Here is a 12,826-nt window from a genome sequence, read left to right as displayed (position 1 = left end):
TCAGTGATATATTGATAGTACCCTCAAGATGAGAAAGCAACAGGGCATAATAAAGCCCCTATAGGCCGAAGACAATTCCTAAATGCATTTTTGTGAACCTGGAAGCTCATTCTCAAGTACAGGCAAAATAAATGCAATCAGAGACATGTTGTTTACTCAGTGGCCGAAGTTTTGCAGGTGCTAACTTGGCCTGCATCTGTAATTTAGGGGTGATCATTAAAAGTTTGAGGTATTGGAAAAGCTCTAGAAATCAGGTAAATATCTGGGGGATGATTACTATCTTGCCCTTGACTTTAAGCAAGTTTCTTCATTCATCTGAACCTCCATGATTCATCTAGGAATAGCAGGGAGGAGCTTGGAAGAGGGCAGTGACCAATGTGTAACTGTGTTACCCATGTTGGATTCAGAGCAGAGGCAATCTGCAGGAAACTGTGAAATAAAGGAGTGAGGTGAATCTGATGATCTAATATCTAGTTTGGAAACATAATTGTACCATTGGAATAAACACTTTCAATCTTCCACTGGGTTATGTGCATCTAATTTAATTTTTAGAGGCAGACATATGTAACTAAACCAAAAGAAATTGCTTCTAGATTTCAAAGCATCCTGTCATATACCAAATGGTGGCACCCTCCAAAAATTCCTATGTTGAAGCTCTCATTCCAATATGATGATATTTGGCAGTGAGGCCTCGGGGATATTTAGATGATTTTTGTAAGGATGGGGCTCCCACAATTGGATTAATGTCCTTCTAAGGAGAGGAAGAGAGTCAACTTTCTCTGTCTCTTCATCACATGAGGACAAAGAGAGAAGATGGCATCTGTAAGCAGGAAGTTGTACTCTACTGGGAACCATATCCGCCAGCATCTACACCTTAGATTTCCCACCCTTCAGAGGTGTGAGAAATAAATGTCTGTTGTTTAAGCCACCCAGTCTGTGGTATTTTATTATAGCAGCCCAAGCTGATGAAGATAATTCCCTAAAACTTTTTGAGAAGAGGATAGGTTTTGCTGTAGATATCTTGAACTAAGGTTTAATGTTCAGGTAAACTCAAATGAGACTATGGAGTTACAAAGAGTGGGACATGACTTAGCAACTGAACAACAGCAAAAACTCTAAGTTTATGATGTTTCATTGTTCTAGGCAGAAAGAGAATTTCTATATTTTGATAAGCTTTTACTGGATGACTTAATTGTCTTCTTATTAAACACAAAGTAGAGACTATGAAACTTCATCCTAAAACCTAGGTGCAGAACTAAATGTTAACCATATAAATTATTTTTATAAAATTAGTTAATTTGGATTATTATGATGGTTGGCCCCTTCATTAGTGTAAATAATTGAGAGTTGACCAATTTATTTTTAAATTTAGCTTAAAATGAAGAAACTGTATGCTTTCTCCCTAGATCTGCAAATTAATGGTTAGCATTTGTTGAAATTCTTTTCAAAACTTGATTATCTATAGAATGAAGATTTTTATAAGGGTAAAAATGCAGAAGCATGAAATGACTGATACCTTGAACATTGGCTTCCCTGGTGGCTCAGATGGTAAAGGTCTACCTGCAATGCAGGAGACCTGGATTCGACCCCTGGGTTAGGAAGATCCCCTGGAGAAGGAAATGGCAACCCACTCCAGTACTCTTGCCTGGAAAATCCCATGGGCGGAGGAGCCTGGTAGGCTACAGTCCATGGGATCGCAAAGAGTTGGACACGACTGAGCGACTTCACTTTCTTTCTTTCTTTTGAACATTGTAACTAGTGTTTATTTAATTTGCATTTTAATATGCAACCAACCGGAGAAGGCAATGGCACCCCACTCCAGTACTCTTGCCTGGAAAATCCCATGGATGGAGGAGCCTGGTAGGCTGCAGTCCATGGTGTCGCTAAGAGTTGGACATGACTGAGAGGCTTCACTTTCACTTTTCACTTTCATGCATTGGAGAAGGAAATGGCAACACACTCCAGTGTTCTTGCCTGGAGAGTCTCAGGGACGGGGGAGCCTGGTGGGCTGCCGTCTATGGGGTCGCACAGAGTTGGACACGACTGAAGTGACTTAGCAGCAGCAGCAGCAGCTTCATTCCAAATAGGAAAAGGAGTACGTCAAGGCTGCATATTGTCACCCTGCTTATTTAACTTATATGCAGAGTACATCATGAGAAACGCTGGGCTGGAAGAAGCACAAGCTGGAATCAAGATTGACAGGAGAAATTTCAATAACCTCAGATATGCAGATGACACCACCCTTATGGCAGAAAGTGAAGAGGAACTAAAAAGCCTCTTGAAAGTGAAAGAAGAGAGTGAAAAAGTTGGCTTAAAGCTCAACATTCAGAAAACTAAGATCATGGCATGCAGTCCCATCACTTCATGGGAAATAGACGGGGAAACAGTGGAAACAGTGTCAGACTCTATTTTGGGGGGCTCCAAAATCACTGCAGATGGTGACTGCAGCCATGAAATTAAAAGATGCTTACTCATTGGAAGGAAGGTTATGACCAACCTAGATAGCATATGAAAAAGCAGAGACATTACTTTGTCAACAAAGGTCCGTCTAGTCAAGGCTATGGTTTTTCCAGTAGTCATGTATGGATGTGAGAGTTGGACTGTGAAGAAAGCTGAGCGCCGAAGAATTGATGCTTTTGAACTGTGATGTTGGAGAAGACTCTTGAGAGTCCCTTGGACTGCAAGGAGATCAAACCAGTCAATCCTAAAGGAAATCAGTCCTGAATATTCATTGAAAGGACTGATGCTGAAGCCGAAACTCCAGTACTTTGGCCACCTGACGTGAAGAGCTGACTCATTGGAAAAGACCCTGATACTTGGAAAGATCAAAGGCAGGAGGAGAGGGGGAAGACAGAGGATGGGATCGTTATCAAGACAAGAGAAGCTGTCTTGTAACCATATAGATCTTTAGTCATTATCTTTTCTTGTGTTCTTCTGCTTTTCACTATTTGATACTAGAAGTGATTTAATGAATATATTTGTTGGATAAGTAGTTCTAATCAAAGATATATAATTCAATTTTTTCAAGTATTATTGAAAATAAAATGTTATTTGGAAATACAATTCATTAATATAGCTTACTTTTCTCTCAAATATGGGCATTTGACCCTTAAACTCCATATAATATGATATAGGTATGCATATGGCTAATTTAGAAAATATGCCAACTTGGGAAAAGGCCTCTGGATGTCCCAAAACAATATAAGAGGGAACACTGGACTCATGTTGCACACTGGTGTGAAAACAGAATTGAATCATTCAGGCCATTAAAAAAACAACCAGACAGAATGATTTAATGAAAATAAGATATCACACAGGACATGCTATTGAAATAAGACAGAGGAATTTTATTTATTTGACTTTTAAACACATTGAAATCCATTATATTGAATTTAGATCAAGGATCAGGTAATGGAATTGCAGGTTCCAAAAGATGCTGAGTGAGATTAGGCAATGATCTGGCACTGCAATTTGCAGATGTTTCCTTGATGGATGTTTGTTTTTCCTCATTGGGCACAGTATTTCCCACTGACTGCTGATACCAAAAACATCAAGATATGTTACTGAGAAAATATCTATTGCAATGATGTACCTTGTATATTTAAAATCCAAGATAGATCATTTTAACATGTTTCCTTTTAGGAATAATCATGTAATAAAGTAAATAATGCTAATGGACAGAGAAGAAACATACTGAAAGTTTATTTTTATTAAACGTTTATCAGATTATAGGTAATATAATCTTGCCAAACAAGTTAAAAATTATAGTTTTTAAAAAGGGAAAATTGAATGTATTTTTAAATTAATATATCTATTTAGAGAAAGGAAAAAAGAACTCCTTATACGAGCATACTACTAGCATAGTAATGACTTATATTGTCATGTCTGTTTTCTAGCCCTAATTTTTGTAAATTTGTCAATGAATGCATCAAAACCAAGGTCCAATATTTGTGATCAATTGCCAGTATCACCAAATCTGATCTGTCAATCTGCTTCTATTCATTGTTGATCAGAAAATACTTCATATTAATTTTTGAAAAGTTTTTTTAACATGATATACATATACTTTCATATTATATATACATTTATTTTACATAATATGTATGTACACTTATATATACTTCATACATACACACACACACACACATATAAATGTGGGAAGGATGGAAGAGAGGAGAGTCTGGCAGAAATATACAACAGATCCCAGTTTAAAATGAATTCCAGGAATTTCAGTACTATCTGTATTTTATTTCTTAATAATAGGTTTCAAAAACTTCAGATGTCTTTATCACTGAAAGAATTTAAACAAAAATATAAAACCCATGTGACCACATAGAATGAATGATGGAACAAAAGTAACTCAAGTTGCATTTCTATGCCTTTATATATTCTCTGTGCTGTTATTGTTTATTTTGAATCAATTGTTTAATATAGGAATAAGTACATAAAATGAAAATTAGTAGTACTAGTAGTGACCTTTGGGCTCACTCCCTTTTTTTTTTCCTTTCAATTTGTAGTATCCGTATAATAGTAATGGACCTAACTACCTGGCAGAATTCTGTAAAGATAGAATGAGAGATGAGATGCAAAAGTTCTTTGATAAAATTAATAGGCCTAAACACATTTAGGCCTGTTGTTAATGCTATTTCATAATAACTGCTGAAGAGAAATAAAAATAACTTGCATCATTAACTATTATGGATAATAGTAAAACACATAAAAATGCTACCTTCCTGAGGGTTTTCTTTTGCTGATTACATGAAATTTTTAGCTTTTATAAATTGTATATTTATAAAAGAAATGCACATCTGTGGACTAAAATATAGACAAGTACATGGTAATAAAATTTTTAAAAAAGCATCCACAAGTCTTCTTCCCTTCCCAGAGAAGGCTGTTTTAATATAGGGAAAGCTTTCCTGAAAGTTATTAGGCTCAAAGATCCAAACAAGCACAGATTCAGGGTGATTCTCTTTTTAGAAAGGAGTATATATCTTGATTGTTCATATTCACATCTGAAGTTCAGAGTATCAGGTTGCCTCTGCTGGATGTAAGAAATATCAATGGAATGAAATTTGCCCACTGAATAATAAGCATGGTGAGATAAGGCTTTCTGTATTCTCTGCCACTTGTGTTCAGAAATCTCACCATGAGACCCTGTAGGAAGTGCCTTGGCTGGAAGATATCAGTGTCCAGTAGAAAAGGCAGCAGAAGATAATTTAGGGGGACCAGAGTGCAATTTGTGACATTAGCCATGGCCTTGGAGAATGGTGAATTGGAAAGCTTGTCTTGGCCAATCCTACTGTCTCAATATATAGATGAGAAAACTAAGGCACACGGAAGATTAAGGGCTTCCATAAATTCTCACAGACTGTGACAGCTAGAAAGCTTTATCTCATCCTCTTGCTCTTCTTTCTGTTTAAAGAGCTATGGATGGAGGTGGATAGAAGTAACTGGGACAGAGTCATGCCTTGGTCAGAAGAGTGCGAGGCCCAAAGAATGGACTGTTCACTATAGTAGTCCCCCCTTATTGTGGGGGATATGTTCCAAGATCCCCAGCAGATGCCTGAAACCATGGATAGTACCAAACTCCATGTGTACGAAGGTTTTTCCTAGACTTACAGATAGTAAATTTTAATTAATAAATTAGGTACAGTAAGAGATTAACAACAATAACTAATATGAAAATAGAACAATTATGACAAGATACAGTCATAAGAGTTCAGTCAATGTGGTCTCTCTCTCAAAATATCTTACTGTACAATTTTAATGCCTTTTCCACCTTAACTAAGCACTTATGCACCTCAGACACCTCCAACTTTAAAAAGGGTCATAAATTTTGCAGTTTGAGGTATGACAGCAAAACTAGCAGAAACTGCTTTTTATTCACAATTTCACAGAACATTCCTTCTCATCACAGACTTCAGTGACTTCAGCATACGTATGTTTTTTTCCTTATTAGGCTAAGAATTTTCACCTTTTCACTTAAATGAAGCACGTTAAGGCTTCTCTTCAACATATCTGAATTGCCAGTATCATGATTCTAGTACTTTGGAGGCACTATTAAGTAAAATAAGGACGACATGAACACAAACACTGCAATACTATGACAGTCATCTGTGTAACCTGAGGTGGCCACTCAGTGGCCAAAGGGCAGATTACACAAGACAAAGGGATCTGTCCTCAGGCAAGGCAGAGTGGGATGGAGCGAGATAGTCTCATGCTACTCAAAATGGAACACAATTTAAAATGTATGAATTGTTTATTTCTGAAATTTTCCATTTAATATTTTCAGACCACATTTGACAGAGGTAACTGTCACTGTGGAAAGCTCAGCCGTGGATAAAGGAGGGTCACAGTGTATGTGCTTCAGTTTTGCTTGAAGACAGTGAGTTGGGGGGTGAGTAATGCAATATTTGAGTAAATACAATATGAACAGTGATTCTATTTCCAGGGAATCAATAAATGTATGGTATTTGTAGTATAGCTGGGGTACTTATTAGAGTTCATTTAAAAACCATACTAAATGATAGCATGTTTTGCATGATAATGTTCAGGTCAAAAGTCTTTTGTCTCCACCTCTGAGACTATTTTGAGACTCTTTCCCATTTCTCATTTATGATAGTAAACCTTGGTCAAGTGTAAATGGATATTGACAATTTATCTCCACATGTTAATTGATGGTTGCTTAATATTTGGCACTAAATATAGATATTCAACCGCTCTCTGGGAAGTTTCCTTGAGTGAACAACTGTCAAAGAATACTAGATTATCAGTCCTTCATCTGTCTATCTATCTATCTTCAGGAAGAATTGGGAAACTAAAAATTTACTAAGAAAATTTTTTATTTTTCAGTTTAAGTATTGAAAATATTCATAGAATATTTTTAGAATGTAAGTCATACCCTTATGGCAGAAAGTGAAGAAGAACTAAAGAGCCTCTTGATGAAGGTGAAAGAGGAGAGTGAAAAAGTTGGCTTAAAGCTCAACGTTCAGAAAACTAAGATCATGGCATCTGGTCCCATCACTTCATGGGAAATAGATGAGGAAACAGTGGAAACAGTGTCAGACTTTATTTTTTGGGGCTCCAAAATCACTGCTGATGGTGACTGCAGCCATGAAATTAAAAGACGCTTACTCCTTGGAAGGAAGGTTATGGCCAACCTAGATAGCATATTTAAAAGCAGAGATATTACTTTGCCAACAAAAGTACGTCTAGTCAAGGCTATGGTTTTTCCAGTGGTCATGTATGGATGTGAGAGTTGGACGGTGAAGAAAGCTGAGCGCCGCAGAATTGATGCTTTTGAACTGTGGTGTTGGAGAAGACTCTTGAGAGTCCCTTGGACTGCAAGGAGATCCAATCAATCCATCCTAAAAGAGATCAATCCTGGTTGTTCATTGGAAGGTCTGATGTTGAAGCTGAAACTCCAATACTTTGGGCACCTCATGCGAAGTGTTGACTCATTGGAAAAGACCCTAATGCTGCGTGGGATTGGGGGCGGGAGGAGAAGGGGACGACAGAGGATGAGATGGTTGGATGGCATCACTGACTCGATGGAAATGGGTTTGGGTAGACTCCGGGAGTTGGTGATGGACAGAGAGGCCTGGCGTGCTGCAATTCATGGGGTCACAAAGAGTTGGACACGACTGAGCGACTGAACTGAAAGAAGAATCACAAAACATCCTGAAGATGTAATTGCAGCACTTTTATTTTAAAATTATTTTGATTACCTGCTTAAGAAAATAATGAGTATGAACTAATTTTTTAAAATCACATTGTTTTATATAATTAATTACAGCAATAGCTTTTATTGTAACTATACAGCATATTTACTTTATTAAAATTTTACATTGGAGGATAATAGCTTTGCAATATTGTGTTGATTTCTGGCATATAAAAATGTGAATCAGTCATAAGTATACATATGTCCCCTTGCTCTTGAACCTCCCTCCCACCCCCCACCATATCCTATCCCTCTAGGTTGTCACAGAGCACTGGGCTGAACTTGGGTTAAGCAGCAACTTTGCACTAGCTATCTATTTTACATGTGGTAATGTGTATGTTTCAATACTACTCTCTCAATTTGTCTCATCCTCTCCTTCTCCCACTGTGTCCACAGTCTGTTCTCTATATCTGCATCTCTATTCCTGCCCAGAAAATATGTTCATCAGTACCATTTTTCTGAGTTACTTCACTCTGTATAACAGGCTCTAAGTTCATCCACCTCTCAACAACTGACTCTAATTTGTTCCTTTTTGTAATGAGCCTCTTGATGAAGGTGAAAGAGGAGAGTGAAAAAGCTGGTTTAAAGCTCAACATTCAGATAAATAAGATCATGACATCCGGTTGCATCACTTCATGGCAAATAGATGGGGAAACAATGGAAACAATGAGAGACTTTATTTTGGGGGCTCCAAAATCACTACAGATGGTGACTGCAGTTTTGAAATTGAAAGACACTTGCTCCTTGGAAGAAAAGCTATGACCAACCTAGACAGCATATTAAAAAGCAGAGACATGTCTTTGCCAACAAAACTCCATCTAGTCAGAGCTATGTTTTTCTAGTAGCCATGTATGGATGTGAGAGTTGGACTATAAAGAATGCTGAGCACCAAAGAATTTATGCTTTTGAACTGTGGTGCTGGAGAAGACTCTTGAGAGTCCCTTGGACTGTAAGGAGATCCAACCAGTCCATGCTAAAAGAAATCAGTCCTGAATATTCATTGAAAGGACTGATTCACTGAAACTCCAGTACTTTGGCCACCCGACGTGAAAAACCAACTCGTTGGAAAAGACCCTGATCCTGGGAAAGATCAAAGGCAGGAGGAGAGGGGGAAGACAGAGGACGGGATCATTGAATGACATCACTGATTCAATAGACATGAGTTTGAGCAAACTCTGGGATATAGTGAAGGACAGGGAAGTCTCTCATGCTACAGTCCATGGAGTCACAAAGAGTCGGACACAGCTGAGCAACTGAGCAACAACAGCAGCCATTATATGATCTATTTTCATCGGTCTTATTCAGTATCTGGAGGTATTGAATGGAAAAGTAAGATTAGTCTAGTGTTAATAGTATTAATACTACTCTAATTCTTCTCTGTATTCTTGTTTCTCAGCATATTTCCTAGTCATAGAAGGGCTCTAAATGGTTGGTTGGTGAAAGAATGAATGAATAAATGAGTGAATGACAGGGGGAACATCATTCTTCCTGTAAAAAGACAGCAATCAGGTGGAAGATTCTGACAAACTTAAAACAGCAAGGAATTTGAGTTTCCTCAATCTCACTTTCACAGAGGGGGAAAAAAAAGAACAAGTTTGAAGAAGCTTTTGTGATTTGTTAAAGTTTTGTAGTAATAAATCCAAACCTATATTCCAAGTAAATAACTAACTTGTAGCCTAATTTCCTGTTCATAAACAGTGCAGTTTTTATTCTGAAAGCATCAGGTAACTTTTAAAGTTCCACTTTTCCATCTCTCATATTTAGTATAAGGTCACAATTCAGTAAAATTGCATATGGTATTTCTCTACACTACTGAAAATAATAAGTACAAAGTAAAATTAAATTGTAAGAGGTGGTGGGAGAGGAACGTATACTATCTTCTCTTGCACTGTGTGCTTAGTCTTAGCCTCATCCCCTCACTTTCACTGTGGTAATCAAGTCATTGGGGCAGTCCCACTATGTCTGGAATCTGATAATATTTGAATAAATGGTAGCTGCTCTTACACCATTAACCAATTTGGTTCAGAAACGGTATGCAATACATTTTAGCCAATAGAGTATAACATGACTCATCTAGCTCAGAATGGTTTTAGATGGCAACATGCCATTCCATTCTTATGGGGGAGGACAAGCTTCAGTCTACATATGCACATCTGTATTGACACTTATGTACATCTCATATAGGAGCAACCTCTAGATCTTGTAGCTCTGGTGACCAGAGGGGAGTGTGCTACTAGAATGTATATGACATCTACAAAAGGCAACTTATCTGAGGTTTGTAAATATAACCAACCTACAAGAAACATAGAAATAAAAACAGCAATTAGGCAAAAGGAAGTGACAAAGGAACATGTTCCAAATGAAGGAAGAAGATAAAACCACAGCAAGAAGTAAGTGCAGCAGAGACAGGCAATCGACTCAAAAAAGAGTTTGAGGTAATGATCTTAAAGATTATCAAAAAAAAACTCAGGAAAAGAATGGATGCATAGAGTAAGAGGTAAGAAAATTTTAGCACAGAGTTGTAGAATATAAAGAACAATCAAACAGAGATGAAGGATGCAATAACTGAAATGAAAAATACACTAGAAGGAATCAACAGCAGACTAAAGGATACAGAAGAATAGATGAGTGAGCTGGAAGATAGGTAGTGGAAATCGCTGATGCTGAAAAGAAAGGAAAAGAAAGGGAATGATGACAGTTTAAGAGACCTCTGGGACAACATCAAGTGTACTAACAGCATTTTAGGGGCTCCAGAAGGAAAAGAGAAAGAGAGAAAAGGGCAAAAGGCATGCATATCTGGGAAAGAAAACAGAGATCCAAGTCCAGGAAGCACAGAGTTCCACACATGATCAGCCCAAAGAGGAGCACAACAAGATACATTGTAATTAAAATGACACAAATTCGACATAAGGGTAGAATATTAAAATCAGCAAGGGAAAAGCAACAACTTACATACAAGGGACATGTATGTAACTCCCATAAGGCTAATAGTTGACTTTTCAGCAGAGATTGCATAGTATAGCACAGGACATTTCAAGTGATGAAAGGGAAAACACCTATAACAAAGAATGGCTCTACCCAGTGAGTCTCTCATTCAGATTTGATGGAGAGATCAAAAGTTTTATAGACAAGCAAAAGCTATAAGAGCTTAGCACCACCAAAGCAGCTTTAAAGAAATCTTGAAGGAACATCTCTAAGCAAAAAAGGAAGGTCACAATTTAGAAACATGGAAATTACAAACGACAAATCTTGTCAGTAAAGACAGTAAAGATGGGAATCTATCATGTGCAAAGCTAGTAGCAAGGCCAAAAGACAAAAGTAGTGAAAGCATCAAAATCCACAATAAGCAGGTAAGGGATACACAAAACAATTAAACATAAAATATGATGTCAAAGGGTTTAGTGGTAAAGAATTTCCATGCAAGGCAGGAGATCTGGGTTCGATCCCTGTGTTGAGAAGATCCCCTGGAGGAGGTCATGGCAACCCACTCCAGTATTCTTCCCTGGAGAATCCCATGGACAGGGGAACCCGGTGGGCTACAGTCCATAGGGTCGCAAATAGTCAGACATAAATGAAGAAACTGAATATGCACGCACATGATGTCAAAATCAGTAATCATGAGGGGATGAGAGTACCAATACAGAGGTGTTAAAATGCATTTAAAGTTAAGAGAGCAGCAATTTAAGATAGTAACATATATGGATGGCTATAGAAAGCCTTATGGTCACCACAAACCAAGATCTATAATAGAGAAAGACAAACACTGTATGTCATTACTTATATATGAAAACTAATAAATAAAACAAACTAGTAAATATAACAAAAAAGAACCAGATTCCTAGATATAAAAAATGAACTAGTGGTTACCATTAGGGAGAGGAATTGGGGGAGGGACAAGATTAGGAGAGTGGATTAAGAGCTACAAACTACTATGTTTAAAATAAGTAAGATAAAAGGATATATTGTACAGTACAGAGAATACAACTACTACTTTATAATTACTATAGATTGAGTATAGTCTTTAAAAATTGTGAATGTTGTACACATTCCAGTACAAATTGTACACTTTCAGTATGTTGTACACCTGAAAAATATAATATTGTACATCAACTATACATCAAAAAAGGAAAAAAAGTTTAAATCACAGAATAAAGAGACTGGAGTTTATAAGATTTCAAGATGCATTGAAATGCAGCTAAGGCATATTTTTTTAATCAATGCTGTAAAATATTTTAAGTATTTATAATTTATCAAGGGAGGCTTAGAGCATTATACCGTTAATGATTCAACTGATATCTATTGGAAACCTTATTAAGTACAGTTGGTTTGTTAAGCTCTTTCTGTACATTCCTTTATATACCTTCATGGGCAATCGTATACTTCATAGAAGGAAAGTGTTAACAAACAGGTTAGATGATTAGTTCAAAATTAATAATGCTACCAATTAAAAGTTTAAAAAATGTGTTTTTAAAATCATTTTCTAGTGTTATTTTACTTATTTTTTCCTGAAGAATGAATGCTACACTAGACTAATATATACATTAGGCTAGTATTAGTTTATACTACACTAACATCTTCCTATAAAATGAAGAATGTGTTCATTCCATAAATAAACAATAATTAAGTAAAGAATGTCTATGCAAAGATTTTCCCAACCTAGAAAAAAAATTAGAGTTTCCCAGGTGGCTCAGTGGTAAAAGAATCTGCCTGCCAATATAGGAGTGACAGGAGACACTGGTTCGATCCCTGGGTCAAGAAGATTTCCTGGGGAAGGAAATGGTGACCCATTCCAGTTTTATTGGCTGGAGAAACCCATGTACTGAGGAACCTGGCAGGCTAAAGTCCATGGGGTTGCAAAGAGTTGGACACAGCTAAGCATGCATGCACACAGAAAAAGAAATTAATTGCAAATGTTATCTTCTTCCAAGAAAGTGAATGTGTAACCTTAAGGAATAATAGTGATAATAACAAATACCTATGGTGTATCTTGCTGTGTGTTTGTGTGTGTGATGTAGGTACCCAGCATCCCTTCTTTCTTCTAGTAACATTGCCTCACCTGCTTTAATTAATTACAGGGGATGGGGAGCTGAGCATGTGGTTCAGGTT

Source organism: Giraffa tippelskirchi, chromosome 10 (genome assembly GCF_054371585.1).
Source record: "Giraffa tippelskirchi isolate mGirTip1 chromosome 10, T2T-mGirTip1v1.2.pri, whole genome shotgun sequence".
Lineage (NCBI taxonomy): Eukaryota > Metazoa > Chordata > Mammalia > Artiodactyla > Giraffidae > Giraffa > Giraffa tippelskirchi.
The sequence above is the reverse complement of the archived record's forward strand: the minus strand, read 5'-3'. Positions refer to the sequence as shown.